The 25,708-nt window shown below is 42.9% G+C and overlaps 1 long non-coding RNA gene across 1 annotated transcript; it reads right to left on the bottom strand.

The window, feature by feature from the left end:
- Window positions 1–232: 232 nt before the first annotated feature.
- On the bottom strand, window positions 233–10,139 carry LOC130250943 (uncharacterized). The gene is made up of 4 exons (XR_008840070.1): window positions 10,099–10,139; window positions 4,948–5,064; window positions 2,216–2,300; window positions 233–981 (listed from the first exon to the last, which is right to left on the bottom strand). It is a non-coding gene; the product is annotated as an uncharacterized LOC130250943 (long non-coding RNA).
- Window positions 10,140–25,708: the final 15,569 nt, after the last annotated feature.

Below are 25,708 nucleotides of genomic sequence, written 5' to 3'. Positions count from 1 at the left end.
AGGTTTGGGCATGAAGTGAGTTTTTCCCCAAGGTCACCTATGAGCCAGTGGCAGAGGTAGAAATGCTCCCAATTCCCTGGAACTCAGGGTGGTGCTCTGTGCATGAGAGCACATCTTCCCCCAAAACCAATTCAGTGCAGACATCCAAGCCTTGCTCATCCTGTCCAGGCTGCAAAGGGAAGAAGGCAAACAGAGCATCTGCAAATTCCTGCTTTCCATCATACCTTTCTGAGGTGTGACTTCTGTCTGTGTCATCTTTCATTAAGGGATCATATTCTAATAGAAAAGAGCAAAAAAAGCTGATCTGGCTGCTGCTGAAAGATGACAGTCCAGAAAAAATTGGGTATCTATCAACCCTTCTTTGTTAAAATCATGAATAACACATGTGGGGAACATACCCACTCAGATGGCTGGAAAAATAAATTGTCTGTTTTTGCAGATCTTTAATTTAAATCTTGCAAGTAGTATGGAAAGCAATTTTAATAAAAAATGCAATGCACAGAAGAATTGCTGCTTTGCATCTAAGAAGTGAAGAATTTTCTTTATTTTTACTAATTTTGAATTTGATGCAGATACTATTCCAATGCTAATTATGCCCCCCACTGTCTCTATGCTCCAGTGAAATGTGACTCCCTGATGTTTCTCATTGTCTTTTGTTTACAATTATGAGAAGTTGATGGAAATCATCTGGTTTTTGCTTCTGTACTGCTGTGGGATTTGTACAGCAGCAACCTGTCAAATTAATGACCTCTAGCACTAGAAGCTGTGGCCAATTCAGGCTGCAGCCACAGCTGAAATCTCAGCATTGCACTGTTTCTCTCTCATCCCCCATGTATCTGTGAGGAAACAGTTCCTGCATCATGGAAGGGTGATCTGAGAATCAAGGGTAAACAGTAGGATCTTCACAAGTAAATATCCATACCCAATTTTGCTGAATGCTGTCTTGCTCAAGTCTTCTGTTCCTTGTGCCTCAGTTTTCTCCTGAGGGAAAAAAAAAGACATAATAGTGCAGATGTGTTCTGAGCATGATCTCATTAATGTTTCCAGTGCTTTGGGACAAACTGGAGACCACAGGGTTCTCTCAGCACCTCCACACTGTTTCCAGACCTAGGATTCCTCAAATGAAGATGTCTATTGTATAATTTGCTGATGGCCTGCTCATGACAATTCCCAGTCTGGACTGTGTTTGCATTTTCTGGGACTGTATGGCTCTATGAGGCATCTGTGCATCAATCTTGTATCTTAGGGATATGCGAAGTTTATGTCTCAGGAAGATAAATAATTTAATTCACCGTTGATTATATATAATATATCTGAGCATCTTGTGCATAGAAATACAATTACAATCCTTGTACTGGCAATGAAAGCATTACCAGGAAAAGCATTCCGGATTTCAGAAACCATGAGATAAATACAGCTCACTGTCTAAATGGCTGGTTCAATTCATCTTAGTACTTTGAAGTGAAATATCAGATTTCCTTCTGCAAGAGCAACAAGAGAAGGCTCTTTCCCCTAATTCCTTGGGATTTTTGCCCTACTTTTTCTTAAGTCCCATCCTCCTATTTTACAGTTCCCAGTCCTTCCACCATTCCCAGGGTTGCCCTCCCCCAGCTGTGCTCTTGGCTGGGTGATGGCCAGCACACAGTGGTGGCACTGGTGCTGTTGGTGCCATTGCTGCAGGGCCAGCAGGTGTGTGCTGGGCCAGGTGACGCTGCTCCTCTGGAGGGAATGGCAGCCCCAGTTACAGCTGCATGATACCAGCGAGCCTTTGTTCACCTTGCTTTTGCATTCTCCCACTGATTTTCACAAAAGAGTTGGGAATTTATCCCATTTAAATATCTCAAAGCTACCTCTAAAGTTTCATCTAAGGTACCCGAAAAAGGCTAAATTTTTTGGAGAATAAATAATAGTTATAGAGATGTGTATCCTGACATTTAGCCTAGTTCTACATTTATGGTATACACCTATTTATATGAAGTCCAGCAAGGGCAAAAACTGGAGGACTGGACACAAGAATTGCTTAGTGGCAATTTGTCTCAGTTCAGCATCTTTGGCCACCCCAATGGGTCACAGTGACTTTACACAAAATATGGATTTACTGACATTTAATAATAGGAATAATAATGTCACCATCTGCATTTCATAGGTTCAGTTGGGAGCACAGAGAGTCAGCTTAGGTAAAAAAAGTCAAAACTGGATAAAGCTTGCAACTTACTGGAAAATCGTGGCAGTGGATGTTCAAAGGTAGACAGATGTTCACATGACCCTCTGTTCTTCTTCTGATCTTCCTTTAAAAGAAACTAGGGACAGAGCCAACATGACCAATGAATCACTTTAAAATGCTTGAGGGCAAATCTGAAAAGATTTCAATTTTGTATTGCCACTTGCAAGCATCCACACTTTTCCAGTTCTAACCCCTCCGAGACTGAAGGCACTGACCTTAAACTCATTACAGCTTCAAACTGGGGGTATGAATTTAACTTCAGTGTATATTTGAGACTTAAGCTACCATAAATAAGAGAAAGTCAGACACATGCCATCTTAAGCATACTAATGTATAAACGTTTATGTTATTTTTTCCAAGAACCAACTCATGTGACAGGAATTTCTTCATAACCTGAAGTTTATGACTGCGCTTTTCTGACAAATCTACATTTCTGTGCTGTTCTACTGTCATTTCAACCAGTTAATAGTAATGAATGATCCATTTTCTGCAGCCTCTATCCAGGTAGCATCTTCCTTCCAAGCAGCAAGGATGCCAATATTCCTTATTCCCCAGCTGGCTCTTGTCCTCACTTTAAGGCTGCCAGAAATGGCAGTATGTGTGTGTGTGTGTGTGTCTTTGCACATAATGCACCCTGGTCAGCAATTTGTCCTTCAGAAGCCCTGTCCCACCTGTCTCTACAGCTGCTTCACCAGGAGCCATGATCAGTGAAACTCACTGTTTTGTGCCCCACAAACGTGGATTTGAAACCTCTTCTGTCTCAAAGAGAGCATAGCAAAACTGGGGCTCCCTGCAGTACCCATCATGAGATATATCATCTGCAGGGAGGAGGTGAAATAAAAAGGCAATTGGAAAAATCAGATCTGTTGAACCAGGCTCCCTGCTGCTGGGAACGATACAAAATATGTAATATTTGAGGGAAAAATGAGTTCCAGCGCTCAAGGGCTATCAATCCCTGCTGCTGTATCCACCTGCTGCTGCCCTCCTTCAGGTCTTTTCACCTGCTGGTGCCTTGATGCTTTATCCTGCAGTCCCCAGCACCTGCTGGCAGCCTGATGTGAGCCTCTCCTGCCCTGTTTGCCTTTTCTCTTAAAAAACATGACCTGTTTCTGTTGGGAAACAACCACCTAGGAGCTGCTCACATCAGGGAGGTGGCTCCAATTTCAGTTCTGAACTCCTAACATCTTGAGGTCAAACCTCTCCAGTTTTTGGAGGCTTTCATGTTGTCAAACACAAGCATCCAGCCACCCAGGCAAAGCCTCCCAATGCAGTCTGGGCCACAAAGGTCACAAAGGAAATTCAGTTGCAAGGGGAGACAAAGCTCAATCCAATCTCCTCTGCAAATGTGAGGAGAGGTGGGGCAGTGGCTGAGGGGGGCAGATGAACCTAAGCCATGCTCCCAGCTGGGCACCTGAGCACCAGGGTGTCTGCACAGGGTGTGCAGCCTGCTCCAGACCAGCACAAAGAAAGACAGTGCAGAATGAATGTTCTTTTAATTCACTCAAAATTAATTTTTAATGAAAATACTGAGCATCCGGGAATCCCCATTCCAGGAATTGCCAATGTCTTATCTTGTGAATCTTGGGCAGGACTTCTCTGTATCTCTGTTACTGAAAATGCAGTGAAAAATACAGTGCAAATACAGGGTATTTGTAATCCATGTGAGGCAGAGTGTTTCACAAAGGACATGGAACACAATGGTTCTCACTGGACATGGGGGTAAAAGAGGCCCAGAGACTTTAAACCAATCGCCCAAGGTCAACCAGGAGCCCAGTGTCACATCTGGTACAGCAGATCTCCAGTCATTTAATAATCCTGTATTCACTAGATAGAATTGCCTCCCTAAAGCCAATATAATGACATTCACTAATGAGGTTGTTAGGTTTAATTAAAGCTGGTAGAGCACATTACATAGAAGGAATGAAATTATTGTTTCATTATTGTATGTTATAATAATTACAGTATAACTAGACTTATATATTAACCATAGAAAAAAATGAATCAAATTCTGTATCATATACATTTTTTGGCACAAGACATAGGAATTGCAATGGACAAAAAAACCTCATGTTCTTAATGTCATCCTTAAGTGCTTGGATTCTTCTGGTTTATAAATCACTGTATTTTTTAATAAATGAAAAAACCCTTAAAATTTAAAAAATACATTTAAAATAAATTTAGTTCAAAATTAAATACTACTGACTTAAAAGGCTGATTCCCCAAATTTTCAGTTTGTTACTGAGGGTCTGTTATGCTCTATCTATTGCCACATGATAAAATATTTGGGGGTGGGAAGACTTCAAAATATTGGAATATGAGGTATAGGATTCTTTCATTTTTGAATAAGATATTCTGTTTTGTTTCCCATTCAAACTGAGACCTAACTGGAAAATGTAAGCTAAATTTAAAGAAAAGCTGAAGATAAAATGGCTAAAATTGAAATAGAAGTTTTCTAAATTACTCTATTTGGATCTGTTTAGACCCCCATTATAACTTTACAATTGCATTACTGCAGAGTGATGTGTGTTCTTTTACGAGAGGGATTTCCCTTAGGACCAGAGTTTGATCCTATATGTGTGCTTTCAAAGAAAATAAATATAATTTGCACAGGAAGATCTGCAGTCCTTGGCTCTGAGAAGCACACTATTCCACAGAAATTCTCCCTGAGACTTTCTGTGCTGCTTTATGTAGGAAAGGATGTCAGAAACAAATCTGTAACTTACTGCCTTGACAATTTACTTGTCTTTTATCTCTGAAGCTCTATCCATCAGACAGCAACAGCAATACTCTTGTTCACATATTTTCTCCCTCTCCAAGACAGTCAGTGTGATGACCATGAGCTGGGGGATCAGAAACCATCACAATGGTCATGCTTAGGTGTAGCCACAGTGTTGAAACACATCTTCAAATTCAGTGAAAATGAAAGGGAACAGACAAACTAGTTTAGAGCTGGCAGCCTGGAGATCATACAAATAGCACCAGTTTTTCTTTTCCTGTCCCTTCCACACACAAGAACACCAGGAAGAGTCAGAGCAGACATAGGAACCATGCAGAATAGTATTGCTCAAGTCTCATTTTTCTCGTGGCAGCTAACAGCCCAGGCAGTCAGAAACTGCTGAGATAACATTCACCCTGTGCAGCGTCAGTGCTCACATACTTCAACCCTCCAAAACAGGGCAACATCCTTAAAGCCTAAACATACTTCCCATATTCACTACCCTTATTGCTCACCTCCTTTCCTCCCATCAGTATCAACCAAACTTCCCATTTCTGTATGACTGCTCAGGCTCTTCTTGGTTCACAGCTGAGTCACAGATATTTGTGGTTTATCTCAGGACTTCTTTTTAGCAGATCCCTTAATTCTCCAAGCACATTAGACAGTTTCAGCCTTATGCTGACTGTGGTCAAAAACATGCAGACAGAAGCATACCCAGGCATGTGAATAAAGAAATTCATATTCCTGGGTTCACAGAATAACTGCCTGCTCGTAACAGATAAGGAAGTGTGCACATGTGTCTGCTGCTGGATTTGCTAGTGCAGGCAGGAATTTGGGTGTGCAATTTCCCACCAGCTCTCTTGAAAGACCAAAGAACCACAGCAGAAAACTTTTAACTTTCCTGCTTAGGGATATGCTGTGGTCTCCATTTTCTTCAGAGAGGTTTGAGTTCAATGTAAATCAACACGTGGAACAGCAATGCTCCATGAATAAAAAACATCTTAGAGTATTTCACAGAAACTGTGGAAAGTCTGAAAATGTCCCTGAAAGCCACCAGAAAGCAAGTAAGGAACTCTGTGTCCAACAAAAGGGTTATGTGAGGGTGAAACATTCAGGTGTGCTTCTGCAAGTTTGAGGCTAGGCTGCAAAGGACAATGATTGAGGTGCCACACTGATGTTTCCATCATCTGCATCCCAAAGCCGGAGTCTCAAAACCTGCCCAATGTCTCAGTCCTGTTTTTTTCCCAAGCTAATATCCCCTCCCTTTTTTTTTTTTTTTTTTTTTTTTTGGACACAGACAGGGCTGGTAAACACACCCTTAAGAGGTCAAAGTTCTTCTGGAATGATGAAAAATATGTTGTACATGGATGCTTTCTTGGGGCACATGGGATCATTTTAGACCAATGCATCCTCCCTCCCTGAGCAATGCACAGCCACAGGTTTGCTCTCTGAGTTACATGGAGCTGAAAATCCAATGGTAGCACTGCCACTTTCCCCATGCACCTGATCAGGGAATCCACAGGGACACATGAGAGTCAACACCTGCTCCCGTGGGTGAATGAAACCCAGAGCAGACCAGTAAAACTTAAAGGAGAGAGAGAGAGAGACCCTGAAAATATCTGTTCCTTTGTGACTGGTGAGGTCAGACAAGAATGACCTGGGAAAAGTGAGACGTGGTGCTGGAGGCTTTGGAGGCAGATATTTGTTCCTGGAAATAGTGTTTCACAGGGAGAAAAAAGCCACAGCTTTCTGCACAAAAGGGCTGATTTAGCTCAAGGGCTGAGTTCACAAATAAAGCTTCATGCCAGATCCACCCCCCTTCCTCAGCATTTTCTTTCCTACCATCTCTTTTAGGTAGGTCTGATCAGAGTGCTGGCATTCACAAATCCTATTCACAGCTCTCCCATGAGTTCAGTTCTTTCCAGGAATTCTGACCTCTCATGGAGCTTCTTTTCCAGTGTGAGAGGCTGTGCCCTGGGCACAGCAGAGGGTGAGAGGTAACCCCAGAGAGAGCTGCAGGGCTGGATGGAGCTCAGTGCCTGACTCTTGCCAGGTCTCTACATCCCAGAACTGAATTCCAGAAGGGCACCTGAGGTTACAGCACAGAGCCCAACCACCTGCTCAAACTAAACCCTCCTTTCTGCAGAGATCAGTATCAGCCAACACACAGCCCATATGAGTGATCCCTGCATTTAATCCTATTACCCAAACACCGAGAGTTGAGCAGTGTGTCACACTGAGCCAGGAAATGGGGGAGATTTAACAGTCTGTGTTTGTGCAGGAAATGTTTCTGTGCCGATGGCAAATCCACATCAACCCACAACCCAAGACAAGCTTCCAAGAATGATGAAGATAACATCTTGTTAGCAGCAAACACAAAGACTTAATTAAATTATAATATAGCAGCTTTTCAAAATGTCTGGGAAACCCTACTGGAGATTAAATACAAAACAAAAGATAGAAAAAGTAAATCTGTAGGTATAAAGCACACTTTTCTTATTCCAACTCTGCTCATGCTTCCCCTTACTTGCTCTTCTCACCTTCATCTTCTCTTGACACTAGTTGCACCATTACAAAGATGAAAGTGAGAGGGGAAAATGGTGAGGAAGACATAGATTCTCATAACCTGTGTTTAACTTAGGAGGAAAGTTGCTCATAATGAAAGTGTTAATCTGTGGCCTGGAGGAAAGCCAGGAAAGAAAACAGGCAAAGCAGGCAAAGAACCTGTATAGCAGTTTAATTAAAGGTGCAAGAGAAATATCTTGAGCATCATTACAGCTCTAAATAAACATCCATATTGGTTCTTATTTTATTCAAGGGGTTGTTTCTTGTTCCATCCTAAGACTGAGAAGAAAACTCTTCTGTCAGATTTATACCTCAAATATTCAATATCTTGTTCTGCAGTGCTTCATATTTATAAAAGAAGCAAAATATTGCAGTGGAGATACACTATGTGGTAAGGATCCAAGAGGGAATTTAAATTCATGACAGCTGTGATACAAAAAAATGTACTTTGCTTTTATAGCTGGATTTATTTTTCTCTTGAAAGAAAGAAAAAGGAGAATAAATTGCAGACAAAAATGTTTTTATAGAACTGGGCCACCAGTAGTTATTTCTTCCAAGCTAACCCCTCACTTACAGACACTATTCAAACGAAGCACAAAAAACTCTTTTCTTACATTACACAATATAATAATTTCTTGCAAATGGGTTACTTTGCAGATAAGAAAAAAAACTCTTACGTCCGCAGCGTAAATTCTGAATAGGATATTCTGCCCTTCTGCTCTGCACTGTGGAGCTCAGCGATGGCAATAATGAAGCAGAAGACAAAAATATTATGACCTTTGGTAAGGACTTGTTTTTGCAATATGTGCTGTTTACAGACCGACTTTGGGTAGGCAGCATGCATGTGAAATGTCACCAGATTAATGGTATCAGTAGCAATTGGCAAAACAATGAAGGAGTCTGCTCTTCAGCATACCTGGAGGGCGGCTTCTCCAATGAAGACACATCACCAGGGCACCAGCTACACAGGAAAAAGCCTGCTAGGCTGTGCAGACTCAGTACCTAAAAGCTGGAGTCTTCAGAGGAACAATCAGAGCAGTTCAGCACAGTCTTTTCCAGAACATCTACATTTATCTAAATAAATTTCTTAGGAGAGGTCTCTCACAGAATTGCCACCTCTAGGTGTAATTCAGCGAGGTTTAGAATCAGATCCAAGCTTCTCTCCATCCTTATTATTTCACATTTTCACACAAGACTTCATGATTATTGGTTTGGAACATTAAAATGCAAATGATAGAGGAAGCAATACATATTTAAATGTACAGTGTCAGCTTGGTATAAAAGCTCTTCTGGAAGAGAATGACACTGTTTTCTTCAGTTACTTCTAAAAGTGGCAAAATAAAAATGAAGGGAGGGAAAAAAACTTCAGGCCTATTTGCATTCATGCTTTATTGGTCATGCTGAAAGAAAAAGCTTAGTAAGCTTGGAGGGGGAGGCAGAGGGAGAAAAACAGTCATTATTGTAAATGCAACCAGCAGCTCTCTGAGACTTCCCAGGCAGCACGAGGAGGAGAGCACGCCAGCAGCATTAGATTTGGAACAAGGCTAATCTCCTCCTACAGAAAAACAAAGAGGAGCTTTGACTTACCTTGCCTCTGTCACTTCTGGAATCAATATCCTCTTCATGTAAACACAGAAGAGAAAGAGTGTGGAAAGGGCAAAAGCAGGGCAGAATACAGAAAGCCTCTCTGCCTCCTATCCCATCCTTGTGGGATGCCCTGTTGTTTTCCAAATTTAACTTCTGGCTAAGGAGCGACAGGAGGTCACTTATTCTCATGATGGATTTTACATTATTGTATGATTACTAGGGCAATGAAGAGTAATTTTTTAATAGCACTTCCCCACTGCCATATTCAGTGTTTCCTGAAGAGGCAAACCAAGACTTAAGTGTGGAAGATACTTTTCATATTCTAAAGTGTCACTCACAGCTGTGTGCCTTTTCATTCCCCATTTTCACTCCAGCATTAGGACTTTAATGTTAAATGCAGTATTTTTTTGGTTAAAAGATTCACTTGGCTGAGCTATCACTACAAGCAATTTCTGCCCCTCCTTACTTGTGCTACCATAAAATATCCATGACTTACAATCATGGACATACTTCTGCTTCCCATGGAGGGACTGCAGAACTGGGTTCTGCTTTTGCAAGAGCAGGTGTGAACACAGATTGCAGACAGTTCCAAAAGGTAGCTGTGTATTTTGTCTCTAAACTCTGTGTAGCTGAAGAGCATCTGGACACAGGCCTGGACTGGCTCTCTGTTATGGAACAGCATGTCTTGATGAACTGACAAACTCAGCAGAAAACCTAATTCAGGCCCCTCTGCTGCATGCACCCACACACTCAGGTACAAACAGTCCCTCTCAGGTAGAGCTTAAATCAGTTCCCAGAATTTAGTCTTAACATGTCAGAAGTGTTTTTGCTGGAGGACTTGTGTCTGCATTAGCTTTTGGCAGTGAGGAGAGATGGGAGAGCAACACCCTTGGTTGAGGGAGCTAATGAGTTGGCAAAACTCCTGTCATGTGTACCAGCCTCTAGTCAGAGCAGAATTAGGAGCTTTGAAACTTGTAGCCCTTGCAAGTATTTACATTTCACTTACCACAGGATCAGAATCCAGAAGATTACAGTAAAACAGAACTGAAAGAAAAATAGGAAAACCTCCTCTCAGGGAAGGACTTGTTCACGATTTAGCCACACTTGTTTCTAAGTTGTGGGTAATCAAGTTTCAGAGTGAATGAGCTTGCTAGAACCCACTACTAGCATTTCCCTTTATTACCTCTCAGGCTGCCTTGTGCTCACTCCAAGGATGTGGTCACTTCAGCTGGGCTGGGGCCAGCAGCTGTGGGTGGTGCCTTGCTCTTTTCTCTGCTGTTCTTTCCCATCACTACACAGAAAGCTGAGACCCTTTATGTCTCTTGCCCTTCCAAAAGTCATCTTCCATTTTGTGAATTTATTCTTTTAAATGGAAATACATTCCAAATGGTACCATCCACTCCCCTGCCTCATCCCTGCTCTGGCATTATGTAAGTGAAAGGCCAGCTGTTCCCTGCTGTCTGAGCTCCAGCCCTTTCTGCCCCCAGCTTGAGACAGGCAAAACTTGCTGCTCTGTGCCAGTTCATGAATCACATTGGAAATTATGATGAGTGTGAATTAAAATAGCCCATGAAAATGCAATAAAAAGCTCCTCTTCATTAGCTGAATGTCAGCAACAGGGTAACAGTCACCAAATGGAATCCAATGCTAAATCCCAAAGGATCCAGCCAGTTACCTAATGTCTTTCTGGAGGAGACACTGTCCAAAAACCAAGTCAGTCACTCACTTGTATTCCCCTCAGCAAGGGTCAAACTAGGTAACCCCCATAACTGCTTCCTCTTAAACTAATAACCCCCTTCCAAAATTTGCCTTGGTTTGGCCTGTTTTGGATATCTTTACTGTTAATTTAATTTCGTTCTGAGACATAATTACAAACAGTACTGCCTAGACTGAAGTTTATCACCAACAGAAGACATTTATCTTGCTTTCTTCACCCTAGAGCCTTCTCATCAACCAGGGTGCATGGAGTTACTGCCCTTCATTTGTACTTACACCTTTTTGCTTTATAAGCTGAACTTTTTATATATATGTGTGTGTATATATATATATATATATGTGCATATATGTCCATATGTCCATTATAATTTTGACATACATTCATATGTTTTACTTTTTTCCTGAATATTCCATAGATTGCTGAGATGTAATGCATCTTCTCTATTGGGTGCTTCTGCAGCTTTTCTGTCCTCCAGAGCTCAAATCCTACTCCTTGGATTCACAGCTCTTGACCTCTGCAACCACTTTATTTGACTTCTCCATTATATTCTCTGCATCTTTTGTTTTACATTGTGTTTCCTGCCTGCTGTTGTTCTCTTCAATAAAAAACTAGCTTCCAGTCTAAAGAGTGATGGAAATTGAAAAAAGTTTACTTTGTATTTGGCTAAGAAGTCTCCAGAGGTGCAGTTAGCAGCTGCATTAGTAAAATGGAGTATACTACTGCTAACTTGAAACACTCTGAAATCCCAGGAAGGAAGAAGACAACGAGGTTCACTGACTACCAAAATGTAAAACTGGGGTGTGGGTTCCAACACAGAGGAGCAGAGAGAGTTAGTACCAATGTTGTTACATGTCCTTGAAAAGTACCTGTTTTCACATATATCTTATTGCAGTTACTCAGAGAGAGGTACTGGAAAATTTCATCATCAGGGTACAGATTTGGTAGGAAAGTAATTTAGCTGATAACAAAGGATCACCAGAATGCAAACAAGGTGTATCTTTTTAGCTTTCCAGGATATGGGATGCATAGACATCTGAAGGTGCTGAACAAAGCATTAATTATGCAATATGCACAATAACCTGATAGACATCTAGTCACATGACACCTTGATTTTTAAAGAAAACTATTCAAAATGTGCATATGGACAATAAAACCACTCAAAGTTGCTAAAATTTGGGTTTGTTTTTTCTAAGCAGTGATACACAGGTTTATGTTTCTGTGGAGAAGTTCCATTATGAGTAGCTACAGCTGAACCACAGAAGAGCTGCCCCCACAGTGCCTGAATCCCAGAGGGTGAAGGTGATGCTGTCCTTGGTGACTGAGGAGCTCCAGGCTTGGAGGGTGTGGGGGCTGCTTGCCTTTATTAACCAGAAGTGCTGGACTCCTCTGTCTCCAGCCTCATGTGGCTGCTCTCAGGTGGCTTATGCTTCCCCTGGGAAATACTCTCAAGCCTATTTTGCTTTTTCTTTCAGGATCCAGCTCCGTTTCCCAGACGTGTAGGGAACTGGCCCAGTGTGTCACAAGCAGACACATTAGGTGAACAAAAGGGTTGGCTCAGCTCCTCTGCTTCTGCTTTAGTCAGAGGAGACACCCAGGCTCAGGGATCCCAGGAAGGTGTTCCCATGAGCCAGGGGGAGCCTGGCCCCTCAGCCAGCACACAAAGGGCTTCACCTCACCCAAATTTACCTGGCCAGAAGTGAAGTCTCTCAGCTGAACTGGAGTCTGGACCGCCTCTGCAGCCAGAGGCAATGGAGGGAGGCACCTCTGGTTGATTCATCCTTTTTTATTCCAGGTACATGGGTAGGTGGGATGAATCATTGTCTGGCACCACCTCCATTGACTGCAGAAAGAATTAGGCAACCAACTTAGGGCAGATGCTTAATTTCTAAATGAGTAAAGCGAGGTTAAAGTAATCCCACCCTTGTTGCACTGTAACAGGGAAGGCTAATGAGTGAGCATTGTTTGGAGAGAGGCTGTTCCTCACCTCAATAGAATAAAATCACTCTGGTACTTGTTTTCAAGCTGTGCTATTTGTTCTGATGGGTGGATCACTGCTCTCTAATATCATTGATATAATATTGCCAAGTGCTTGTATCTTATGCTGGCATCTCACAGCATGTTCTTCTTCTTGAAGCCTCAGGCATTGAAAGCAAATGAGAATACCACCTTTTTTTTTTTTTTTTTTTTAATATAAACCAGAATTTTATGCTTCTAGTCATGCAGAAAACAAGACTGAAAAAACATGATCTGAGTATGTTATGCAAAGGAAAAAAGTTGGAAACAAATAAAAATACCTAGGATAAAAAAATAAAATCTCCCTCTCATTTTAAACTATTTTTCAAATCTGACCCAAGATTTTCTTCTTTCTGCTTTCTGTAGTTTTGCTCTATAATAAAACAGAATGAACCCTAAACTTTCTTGCAAACTTAGAATTAAAAAACCCAGCAGTCTCCAGCTGGTGTATCCACTATGGCACAGTCAGTGAAAAACACCAAAGACATTAGCTTTGTCACCTGTTCCTTCACCAGCTGGACCCTCCAAGAGTTTCCTTCTATTTTCTTTCACGCACAGGGGAAGCTCAGAGACTGTCTCTGGCTGTTGCTTGTTAATTGGGCTGCTGTGTGAAAGTAGAAGATAGTTCAAAAAGGTTGGGCTGCAACAGATGCAACCAAGGTTTCATGGGTCCCCAGTCACATGAATACTCACACAATAGTGGGCCAGACAAAATGATTTTATTTGACTTGTTGTCTCATTAGCTGTCCATTCCTTCAGGCCACAGGGCTCCTATGGTCAGCTACAGGTCAAAGCCCTTGTGCCACCCAGAACAAGAAAATCTATTGTATTTCAGCCTGTAAAGGGGTTCTTTCCAAATCTCGAGGAAGACAGCAGAAGCAAGAGTTTAATAATGAGAACTGATGAAAGAATGTACTCTAGGTATTGAAGGGAAATTCGAGAAAGCACAACCAGCCCCACAACGAGTAGCTTCTTCACTCAAGGATTTGGCAGAGGAAAACCACATAGAAGTGCAATTCTCAGTTTGGAAGCAGTGCTGCATAAGCATGGGGATGATGGAGTAGGAGTCAAAAAGGTTTCTGTTACTATTTTTCTGGTTTCTAAGTAGGGTTGCTGGTACATGTATCTTAAAATGAAATTAGGAAGGGATGCAATGCAAAAGGAGTGCTCATACCACCCATCAATTGGAGATTCAGGACTCAAGCCCTGGCAGTCACCTTCTGTCTTGGGCAAGTCACTGCTGTCTCAACCTTCATTAAGTAGCTACATTTGAAGTGGATCTATTCCACTTCATCTTTCATGGATTGTGGATATTTAAAATCATCTTTGAAACACTCTTTGAAATTCTGCAAGGCAAGGAATTACAAGCAACACAAAGTATGACTAATGTTTGTGTGAGTCATCGATCCTGTTACCAAAGATAGTTTCAGAGAAATGAATATGCACAAAATAAGGCTGATCCTGCAAATTTCAAAGATCTCCTGCCATGTGTAGGGTGGATGTGAGTACATCAAACAAAGTGCTGGGATTTTCCCAAATGCCCTGTAGTAGCCTGCTCCTGCCTGCTGCCCTGAGAGGGAAAACTCTGACTGCCAAGCCAAAACTGGGAGCTTGGGATGTCCCACCATGACCTGTGGAAAAACAAGGAAGCCTGGAGAAGTGCATCTCCTCCATAAACAGGTGAAATTTTGGGAATACTGACCTAAACTGCCCTGCCTGGCCACACAGCCTGCAGAAGCACTGGTGGAGAGCTGACCCTGACGAGCCAGCCATCTGGTACACGCAGCATGTGCCATGGGAAGAAAGGGGTGCTGTGTTCCAGCAGCACTGTGGCCAAACAACCAGCAGCAGAAGCAGTCAGGGAAATGGCCTTATTCTTTTGGCAAAAGCCTCTCCCTGTATACATATGTCTGTTCTGTCACCCACCCCCTGGCTGAATGAGAAATCAGGGCCTTCTTGACATGAGGCAGAACATGCCAGATGCCGAGCAGTCAACAAGACAGATGCTGCCAGGGGGACAAAAGAGATAATCATATAAATACTTAAAAAACCATTTTAATCAAAATTTCATTGTCCTTTTTAAAAGGAAGGTACTTTTTAATAGCTATTTGATTCCTTTCAAAGGCAAGGAAGTGGTGGAGGAAATATTTCTTTACAAGGATGAGGCATGCCCTTTTTTCCCCATAAATATAATAACTTATTTGAAACTTTCTTCCTTTTCTCCTATTCTTTTCACAGTGTTTTTTCCCCCATGGGAAATTATAAAGGAAGCAAGCTTGGGACTACTTCTTGCTCATACATATTTCGATTTTGTGTACAGCATGAACAGTGTGTATTCTGAGGAAGAATGTTCTCTGGACAGGGTGGGAGAGCCTCAGTAGGAACTGATCCTCAGCCCTCAGCCTTCTTCAGAAATCTGCCTGTGGAAATCTGCCTAACAATCTTCACTGTCTTATTTTGTTGTTTCTTTCTGTATTTATTTCTAACACATCTATTGGCTCACAGTCCTGCTTGTAAGGGCAAATGAAAGATAAGCCTTTCCTCGATACAGAGCAAGCATGAAAGGGAAATTCCTGCCCCACCAAGCAGTGCTCAGACCTTCACCTGGCAGCATGGCCACTGCTGCCCTAGATCCAAAGGCCAGTGCTCACTGGAGTGGAATTCTTTGCTCTCCCATACCCAGGTGCTGTTGCAGTCACTGCCTGGGCTGCTAGAGGACAAAGGTTTTAGCAAATGAGAAGTGGATACAACACCTAGGCTTGCTGCACTCTCACCAGAGCACCTCCTTGCTCTGAGGAAGGCAGGGCAACAGCTGTCCAAAAGTTGACTTTAATTTTAAAGCCCAGCTGCCCTCAGAGTCTTTGGGAATGGCATCATTGCCTTTGCCCTTTTCAGCTGTGTGAGAAAAGGCAAAGAGGTACAGCAGCAGCAGCATGTGGCGTCCCCAGTCTCAGCTTTCTCCCAGCCTCTCTGCTCGCCTCCCCTCTCCCTGTGAGGATGCTGGCATGGATCATGAGCTGCCTGAGGTCCCAGGGGATGGCACCATCTGCAGTGAGGCTGATGAATTAGATTCTGCTCACCAGTGGCAGGCGGCACAGACAGCACCCTGCCTACTCAGCTGAGGCAGAGGTAATGATGGGGGAAGAAACCTTGTTTTGTCATTGTGCCTCTTCCTGAACACATTCCAGACAAATGTTTCCCTACCTTTTCTCGTCTGTGAAGGCAGTCTCTGCAACGACTCCCACAGCAAATTCACTGCTAGCTTCCATCTTTAGAATCCTGCAAGTCCTAACTGTGCTCTGCCATACTTTGGGTACATAAATAGCATAAGAACCAGAGTCGTGCCTTTTTTTCTCATAGTCTGTCTCACTTGTGTGTTAAGCACATCTTTCATGTGGCACAAAGAATTCAGAAGTCCGGTTGATAACCACAATCATGTCCAACACAGGTGCTCTGACTCGGGTTTTACTTGGCTTTTCACTTACAGAGTGATGCCAGACTTTTACCTGATGATGGATATTGTCAAACCTGTGGAAAGCTTTACAATGTGACCCCAGATGATTACTCAGGAGCACGTTCCAGATGTGTCGCATCTCCGTGTCCGGTGGCTGCCAGATGGCTGCTCAGGACAGGGCAGAAGAAGGTACCATTTTAGCATGTTTTTGTCTTACCTGACCCCTTGCTCCTCAGGAGAAGGCAGACACATAGTGTACAAGAGGTGGTGCTCCTGGAGAGGCCAGATTGAACACAAAACCTCAGGAACACCTTGTTTTGACTCACACCATCTTTGCTTTCTATGTTCTGTCCCAGATCACGAGGGCTGGTTTCCTGCATACCCAAAAGCAGAAAAGCAGGGAGAAGAGGGAAGCCAGGCTGTTCCCATCCTGAAAGGAGCTGTGTCTTTGGACACACAGATCACAGCAAAACACCTCACAGAAATCACAGTGAGAATTACTGCTGGGGCAGATGCAGCCCTCTCCTTGGTAAAGGGATGTTCAGGTGCTGGGACAAGGGTGCTGCCAGCTTGGCAGGGTCCTGCCATGCATGAGGGGCATGGCCCAGCTACAGCTTCAGACTGCCTGAAGGGCCTCAGTCACTGGTTTTCTCATAGCATCCCTCTCTCTATAGGAAATATAATTCATACCAGTTCCAGAGAGCAGGAAAATATTAGGAAAATGTCAGCTGATATGAGCAATTATCATATTTAACAATTGCTGTTCCATTTCACATGACACCCTCTATTCTGATAGACTGCCCCTCCTAAACTTACTAAATTCTACATTTAAAAAAAGCAGAAAATCTAGAAAAAAATTATTTTATTTCTATTCAGACTGAGATCTAGTGGTGATATTGTCAGCTAACAATGCCAATAATGAAAAGCAGTTTGTCTTTCTGCACAAACCTCACTACCAGCAACTTGGGTGAAGTGACCAAACCAATTTGTTCCAGTAGAGATACCATGAGTTAACAAGGTTAACTCCCTGTGGCAAAACTTCCTGTGCTAAGCTTTCTGCTGTGCCAGCCAAGTACACAAAGAAATATTTAGCATTCAATGAACAGCCTGGTTTGATAGAATAGCAAAGAGCTGAAAGGTGCCTGCTAATAGCAGAGAACCCTACTCTATGGAGGCAAGCACAGAGCTGTTCCCCCCAAACCTTCCAGAAGGGTGGTTCTCCCCACTCTAACCTATCTCTTTGTGCTGGGGGAGGAGAGGGCTCTCACATCCTTTTTGCCTCCAGACCCAGGCTGCTGGAAAAGATTCCAGGGTAGCTTCCTGCAGGGTCAGAATTCATTCCCTCTAATATGAACTCTCAGGACTAGAGCACCTTGAATTATTTGCTGTTACTAATCTATACAGTGAATGCAACTTTTTGTTCCCATTCATGAAGTTTGCACAAAGAGGAAGTGACTTTTCAAGCGTGTGCTTTCTTACAAGAGCTTGCATTAGTTCAGGGTTTGTTTTAGAGTTAATGGCTCTGAGCATTAGAAATCTTTTGCTGTGAAAGTTGCCATCCAAGTTTTTTGACTGGGACAAACAAGGAATTGCAACTAGAACTTGCACTCCCTCCTACTTAGAACTGTTGAGTACACGTACCATGATTTTTAGAGGTTTTTTTAAAAATAGACACAGGACTGTTATGCAGGCACAGCTTTTTTTGACTGCTGGTATTTATGATGCTTAGTTTCTACAGTAATTCTGCAAGTCAGAACCCATTCATGCCTGTAAAAGGTAATAAAAAGGACTAGAGGCACCAGCCATGTGAGTCAGCAGCTTTTATTTTTAAAGGCATTTTTGAATACTCGTTGGTTGTATTAACTGAAGGGTCTCCCTTGCCAACTAAACAAAATGTGGCATGTTGGACGATAGAGGAAATACTGTCAAGGAGGCTCTGTGCAAAACCAGTCCAAGCAGAGGGCCAGGTTAGGTGTGTACTCAAAATCTTTTGTGGTAGCTTGAGATAGCATTGCAAAGTGAGTGTCCCTCCTTTTTCTATCCTGAGGAATTAATGGGTCAGCAGAGGGGATCCAAATTTGATGGCCACACTCCCCCACAGCTGCACACAGATGTGGAGGAGGCAGTTGCACACTGCTTCATCAGTCCTCATGGCAGAACTGGCAGGATTCAGATAATCCACACTTCTCCCAACAGCACAAGTGATGTCAGTGACTCCTACAGTGTCCTGACTGGACACTCCAAAGTCTCCAATTAAATCTCACCGAGCACTGTGGAAGCTGGATCAATTCAGACTTTTCCCTGCTATCAACAGCCTTTCACAATTCTGAAATGCATCTCTGAAGGCTTGATTTCAGGTGCTGGTGTTCAAGCCAGTGTAAAAACAAAGAGACTGCAGATTGAGTGTGGCTGCAGTAACACGTAAAATATTCAGCTCTTCCTTGCAGTAGGAGGCAGCTGATTCATGCTTCATTAACCTGAACAAAATTTGTAATCTCCCCTCTATCCCTAAGCAATAATTAACAGCTGAGTGCTGTAATGACTTCATGTTTTACTAAGACTTCATTTTTTTACTAAATATAAACCAGCACATTCACTGGCACATTGAAGAGTATTACCATTAATAATTAAAAACTGAACTACAACTGTCCAAATAAATGAAAAGAGTATGTTTTATAATGCATGATTTTTGCTCCCACATTGCATTTAGTCACTTCCTAATTTGCAGCATCTACTGGTTAACTGCAAATTAATGCTATTCTGATGCACATATATTTTAGCAATGAATTTTTAACATCTGTACTTATAAAAAGTACCTGTGAATGCAACTGGGAGAGAAAGCAATTGGCCAGAAGAAAAGAATGAAGGGTAAGGATAACAGAAGAAACCCACAAGATACACAGGAAATATCCTGCTTTGCATCTTGTCTTTTAATCACCAGGACTCACCGGATGATTATTTTGCTTTGCAGGATTTCTGAAATCCTTCACCTTGTGGAAAATTACAGCAGCTTCCTTAGGATGAGACCTGATTTTGTCCAATTATTTGGAGAGCATTATACAGGTTAATATGTGGACTTGAGAGAAAAAAAAAATGAGATAGGAAAGAAGATTGATAATCATAATTAAAGGTCTATGAGACACTCATATTTGATGCTTTGTTACTGAGGTAGGTTGTATTATCTCAGTGCCAGTGGAACTTAACAGCAAGTCATTAGGCATCAAATCACTAGTACTGATTTTAAATCAAATAATGCTTCTTTGAGATTTATCTGTAAGAGCTTGGGTGTCTGAAAAATAATGTGGTACTTAATCATTTGACCAATTAAGGGCTGCAGGTTAAATATGCTAGGTAAAAGAGAGCCAGTGTTTTCTGCAAGACAAAAAAACTCTCATTCTCATTTCATTTACCAAGAGAACTGCTGCTAAGTCAAACATTTTAAGTCAGGTCTATGAGATCAGAATTGGACCCAGATTAAAGATTTTTATCTTTTTTTCCACCAAGAGATTAATAAAAAGACCTCATTACATGTGATGAACTTCTGTGTGTGAGAGAGAAAAACAAAGCAGATTGAATAAAAGCATGTACCTTTCTTTTTTTAGCTTCTAGTATAATTTACATACACTCACCTTCCTGTTTACATTGTAAAAATAGCCAAAACCAATGAAAATAAAATCCCTTCCTAGCTAGAACTTTAAAAGAAAGCTTGAGCCTGGAGGAAATTTCACAGCTGAGCTGTAGGCTCATGGGGAAAACAAGGCTTATAACACCAGTGCTGCTGACACAACCTTCAGTGCAGAGATGCTGGCAGTTCCTACCATGTGTGCAAGGTCTTTTAGTTTAAGAAGTGATAAAAACATTGACTGCAGTTTGATTTCAAAGGCATCACTTTAGTCTTACTGTGGGCAGGTTGCAGTTGCAATTCATCATCTCTCTCTGACCAAACCCTCTTTAACACCTTTTTTCCAGACAGAATTTCTTTTGCAGGGAGTGAGAAGTTCTGAACACAGTATTATAACATATAGCTATACAGCAAACCCACATTGCTCAATAGAATGGGGAGGACCATAAGAGCTGCAAACACCTGCCTTAAGGAGGAGAGAGGAGTCACAGGTAAAACTGCTCCTCTGCTTCCAGCATGGTACAGACTCTCTCGTTTGCTACACCTCTAAGGAGGACTCAAAGCACTATGGCAATCAGCCAGCTGTGCTCCTGTTCACTGGGGCCATACAGCCCTATGTATCCTGTTGTATGACAACAGGATGGTTTTTCTAGGAGACACTGGGGTTCTCTTTCTTTGATCAGTGGGGAAAAAAAAACCAAAAACACTTAAGTATTTTATCCCAAAGGCCAAGCCCAGGGAAAAACAGAAGAGTGAATGAGGATGTGGATTTATAGATTTTCCTACTGTGGCTGCCTGTGCTTTCTTACAGGGCAGTTCAGGTGAGCACAAACAAGGCACCTTTTGGCACCTTCATAGGAATGGAAATAGCAATGATTGGCACTTCTCATGCTCCTTTCTTGGGGGTAGCTCTGAGCAACATGCACCTCACTGAAAATCCACAGCAGTTCTCTCTCTGGATGCATTTGGGTGTAACCTTTTATAGCCCTCCAGGCAGGAAGAGAGGCAGGAAATCGAGATGGGTGGCAGGAGCACAGGAGCAGCCTTACACGATTTTACAGTGAGATCTTTGGAGGATGCAATTGGGTCTCCATGACAAAGAGTTGCACTGCTATAATGTGTGCCAGGGTACCAGTAATGATGCTTCCCACACCACTGCCCTGCAGCTCCAATGACAAACTGCAACAGCAGCCACACAGGGATTCCTGTTGCCCCTGGGCTTATTGGTTTAGTACTTCAGCATGAATCATCATGATTATTTCTCACTGGCACCTGCTTGTTTGTGGCATGTCCTCATGAGAAGCATAATGAAGGAAATGCACCCAACCCACACTGGTGTGCAGCACATGGTATTGAACACATTCCCTTTAATGCCACCCGAGGGACTGTCATCAGAATACTTTTACAATAATCAGCCAGGGACATTATCCCAGGCCTTATTCTTGCTGGAAGTCTTTGAGTCTGAATAGAGAGCTGAGATTTCTGAAATTATAAGTACCCACTGCCAAACCCACACTACTTTTCATGATCTGAGCTGTGGGCCATATTTCTAGATTACATGTTTGCTATTTAGAAAGTAGAAATCAAACATCCTCCTAAGCAGAAATCAAACATTCTCCTTACCTGTCATTTAGCCTGCAGTTTCTAAAACACTACCTTTTGTTCTCTGCACTGTTAACTGTTTCCTCACTATTTATCTGTTGCAGGATTTTGCTGTGGGAAAGCATTCCTCTTTTGCACCAGCATTTCACAGAAACCAAGGCTGAGCCTCGAGGGTGTGTCTGGGACACAGGCAGTGTCTGCTGTGTCACTTGGTTTCACTTCTCTGGGAAGTCACGGAGCGGTGAAAGCCTGACATGGAAATGCCCTTTCCCATGCCTGGGGGTTGTGACCCCACCTGCTGCCTCGGCAAGAACCTTCAGCTCCACACCACCAATCCCCAGCTCTGCTGGAGCTCCTGCCTCAAGGACCTGGCTGCAGATGGTCTGTAGGAGCCATCCTGCATCTTCCCCCTCTTGACTCCATCCCTTCAGGGAGCAAACGCAGACCTCGAGCTGCAAGAAGAGTCAAGGACTCATCCCTGCCATCAATGACTCATCCCTACCTTAACTGGAAAATGCTGCAGTGACACAGCCAGCAATCTGCTTCTCCATCAGGTTGTTAGCACTGCTTCACAGAGGAGTCTCTCAAGTCAGGAAACAACCCTGGACCACTGGTGAGGAAAGGAAGGGGCTACTGGCCAAGCATTCCTGATTGCAGCTCCTTGTGACCCCAAGAATACCACAGATTTTTGCTGAGGGTTAGAGATCAGCCTATCAGAGAGAAAACTTTTATTCAAAGTTACTTTAAATATCTGGATTTTGAAAGGAATGAAGCAAAAGGCAAAGATTCATTCCTGATCAGCATTTCTGTCCATCCATAAGAAGCCCAGGAGTTAGTAAATCTGTCAGAGCTGTTTTAATAACTCTCAGCTAAAGCCTAATTCACTAAATCTGTAAATACAGAAAATCCTTATTGCTGTGGAAAAGTAGATCCACCCAGTTCAAGCAGGTATTTTACTAAATGTGGGAGGATTATGGACATGGATAATCTCCTAGGTTTGCTTATGGTTTATATTGTTTATTAACTGTCCTGATATTCCAGAAGTTTCACTTCCCATTTGCCAGGATTTTGTAGTGTATGTGTCACTACAGGGAGACACAGAGTTGCATGTAAATGTGTACCTTCATGTACTGTTTCCTACTTTGCTGAAAGTGCTGCCCAGGCACCTCCATGAAAAAAAAAATTATATTACTTGCTGAAAGCTTTCTCAACTGTTAAACTTTCTGGCTGAATTGTGGCAGATCTGAACAAGTTTTTGTATCTCTCTTCTTAGTTCTGTGGCTGGAAAATGGGGAAAACAGACCTATATATACAGCCCTTTAAGGTACCTCAGGTGCTGGAAGGAGGATGGAAACTCCCAGGATAAAGATAGAGGACATGACCTGGGATATGTTCAAGGCTACACAGAAGGTCCTGCTGACTGATGCAGGCATTTCATCAGGCTCTGCAGGAGACACCAGGCTATGCATTTTCTGATAAGGCTAGAAAGAAAACCAGAACAGGTACACTGGTCATTGCACAGCTGTACAGTGCCTGTCCTTCCAGGGGAAGAGGTAAAGGTTCTGACAAAACAATCATGTGAGGGTGAAAATCTGTGTTTGTATTGGGTACATGCACATGCACACACAGGGTTACTGCTGTGAAAACTCCAAGGGCAGCTTTGTCAGTCATTTCCCTGCAGCTGGCTTTGCAGCCTTGAAAACCTGAATGTTCTTCTAATATTGGACTTTTGGTATGGTATTTTATGACTTCATTTGTCATAGAGCTTATTGTTAGGTACTGCCTTTATTTTTGCTTTAAACTGGAGGATATGTAGAGAAAGGGTGATAACTTGCCTATAATAGGGGGCAGAAAGAACAATTTCTCTGCCTATTTTTACACAAAACAGAGGCAAAATATTCAGTGTAAGAGAGTTTTGATGATACCATATCTTTCAAGTCTTTCTCATATTTTCCAGTAATGGTGCTATTATGTATCTTTGATTCTTTTTATGATTACAGCCTGTGACATCCTAGTGCAGTGCAGGAATTTATCCGTTTGCAATGATATGGAAGCTTTCATTTCCACTTCACTGCTTCCCTTATCTACCAGCTGCCCATCATTCTCTGTCTCTTTGGCGCATTCTCTTTTTCCTCACTCCTTACCCTCCTTCCCCCCAAAAAAATAAATCAATTTTCAGTTGAAAAATAATCTTGGTGTGATAACTTTCTGACCCTGGGTGGAAATACTTGTTATAAATGAGACCTGCTTGCCCCACATCTCTGAAAGGGGAAATGAGCCAGACAGCACCTGAGATGAAGAGTGTGCAGAAGTCCAACAGATGTGCAGCAGGAGTACTCCATGCAGGAAGGCTGGGAAAAGTCTGTCCCTTTGCTCATGTGGGTGCTTTAATCACAGTGGCCAAAACGGTGATGACTTTCTTTAAAGCCTGGTAAAGGGAGCAGGTGGCTTGAAAAAACTATTATTTTGGTGATCCACAGGAATAACAATGACTGATGGACCAGAGAGCTCTGATGTGTCCTGCCTAAACCCAGATCCTTAAATCCCCAAAAAGTGCTCTGCATGCTGGGGGAAAAGGGAAGGGAAGGGAAGGGAAGGGAAGGGAAGGGAAGGGAAGGGAAGGGAAGGGAAGGGAAGGGAAGGGAAGGGAAGGGAAGGGAAGGGAAGGGAAGGGAAGGGAAGGGAAGGGAAGGGAAGGGAAGGGAAGGGAAGGGAAGGGAAGGGAAGGGAAGGGAAGGGAAGGGAAGGGAAGGGAAGGGAAGGGAAGGGAAGGGAAGGGAAGGGAAGGGAAGGGAAGGGAAGGGAAGGGAAGGGAAGGGAAGGGAAGGGAAGGGAAGGGAAGGGAAGGGAAGGGAAGGGAAGGGAAGGGAAGGGAAGGGAAGGGAAGGGAAGGGAAGGGAAGGGAAGGGAAGGGAAGGGAAGGGAAGGGAAGGGAAGGGAAGGGAAGGGAAGGGAAGGGAAGGGAAGGGAAGGGAAGGGAAGGGAAGGGAAGGTGCCATCAATTTGGCCAGTGGACATGGTACAGAGCTGGGAGCTGACCTGCCTCAGGATGCTCACACTCTAACTGCAGGGAGATAGTGGGAGGGATTTGGGTCTCTTTTTTGAGGAAATCCTCTCACCTCTCTGACCATAGACAGACCTAGAGTTAGGTCTCTAGCCTTGGCAAAAAAATGAAAGCAGTGTGAGTATTTACTCTTCCAAACCTCATTCTTTTTCCCACAATCCTGAACGGCTTTTTAGAGAAATAGTTTATTTTCATGATATGGGATTTTTTTGTTTGCTTGGAGGGGTTTTGTTTGTTTTGGTTTTTGTTTGGGTTTTTTGTTGTTTTTAAAATAACACAGATAAAAAAGACTGAGGCGAGAGTTAGGCACTTCTGACTTTATGCAATTAAAGCCACTGAGAAATTTAACTCCCTGTAGGGATGTCTGCAGGCCTGAACCTCAGCCCTACAATCTGCCTGCCCTGAGCTGCAGAAAACTGCCAGTGGTGGCTGGGCTTGTGCCTCTGGGGCTGATGCCACTGCTCCCCATGGTCACCTTGGCCAAGCCCCTGGAATGCTCCCAGTGCCTCTCCTTGCTGCTGTTTCACTGGACCCCACCTGCTCCCAGGAAAGGGAGGATGGTGCAAGCCACAGAGGACAGAGTGGCCACCACATTTCTCACCCAGGGAGGTGCCAAAGCAAAAGCAACCATGGTACCATGGCAGTGGAGCTCCTCTGCTTCTCCTCTCTCAAAGCTGTGTGATTCACTCAGCAGCCTCAGACCACAGCCTCTCCTGATGTAAAAGGCTGCTTCATTGACTCCAGTGAGCAGTTCAATCCTCTCCATAGATAATTTAACCACAGGTGTGTTTTATCTCCACATGCCTTCCTGGGGTTACACATGGCCTTTCCAGGAGCAAATTTGGTTCACTGGGTTTATCCTTTGATATATCCCCTTTTGCAAAATGTAGCTTAGAAAATATGTATTTATCATGTTCTCAGTAAAAGTAAAAAAGCACAATTTCTTCAGGGAAAAAAAAAAAAAAAAAGCTGCTCAGTCTTCAAAATTTCCTGGACGAAAATTAAATAATCAGCTTAAGTTCTATTTCCTATTCCCTTCCCCAGAATAATATTAGTTTCTGCTTTCACAAAGCACATAGATCATCCTCAGCAGGAATCCAGGTAGAGTACATTAAAGGAGAAATGATATAGTGGAATGGGGTTT

The sequence above is a fragment of the Oenanthe melanoleuca genome, chromosome 3 (assembly GCF_029582105.1).
Source record: "Oenanthe melanoleuca isolate GR-GAL-2019-014 chromosome 3, OMel1.0, whole genome shotgun sequence".
Lineage (NCBI taxonomy): Eukaryota > Metazoa > Chordata > Aves > Passeriformes > Muscicapidae > Oenanthe > Oenanthe melanoleuca.
This window is presented reverse-complemented; position numbering and strand designations above follow the sequence as displayed.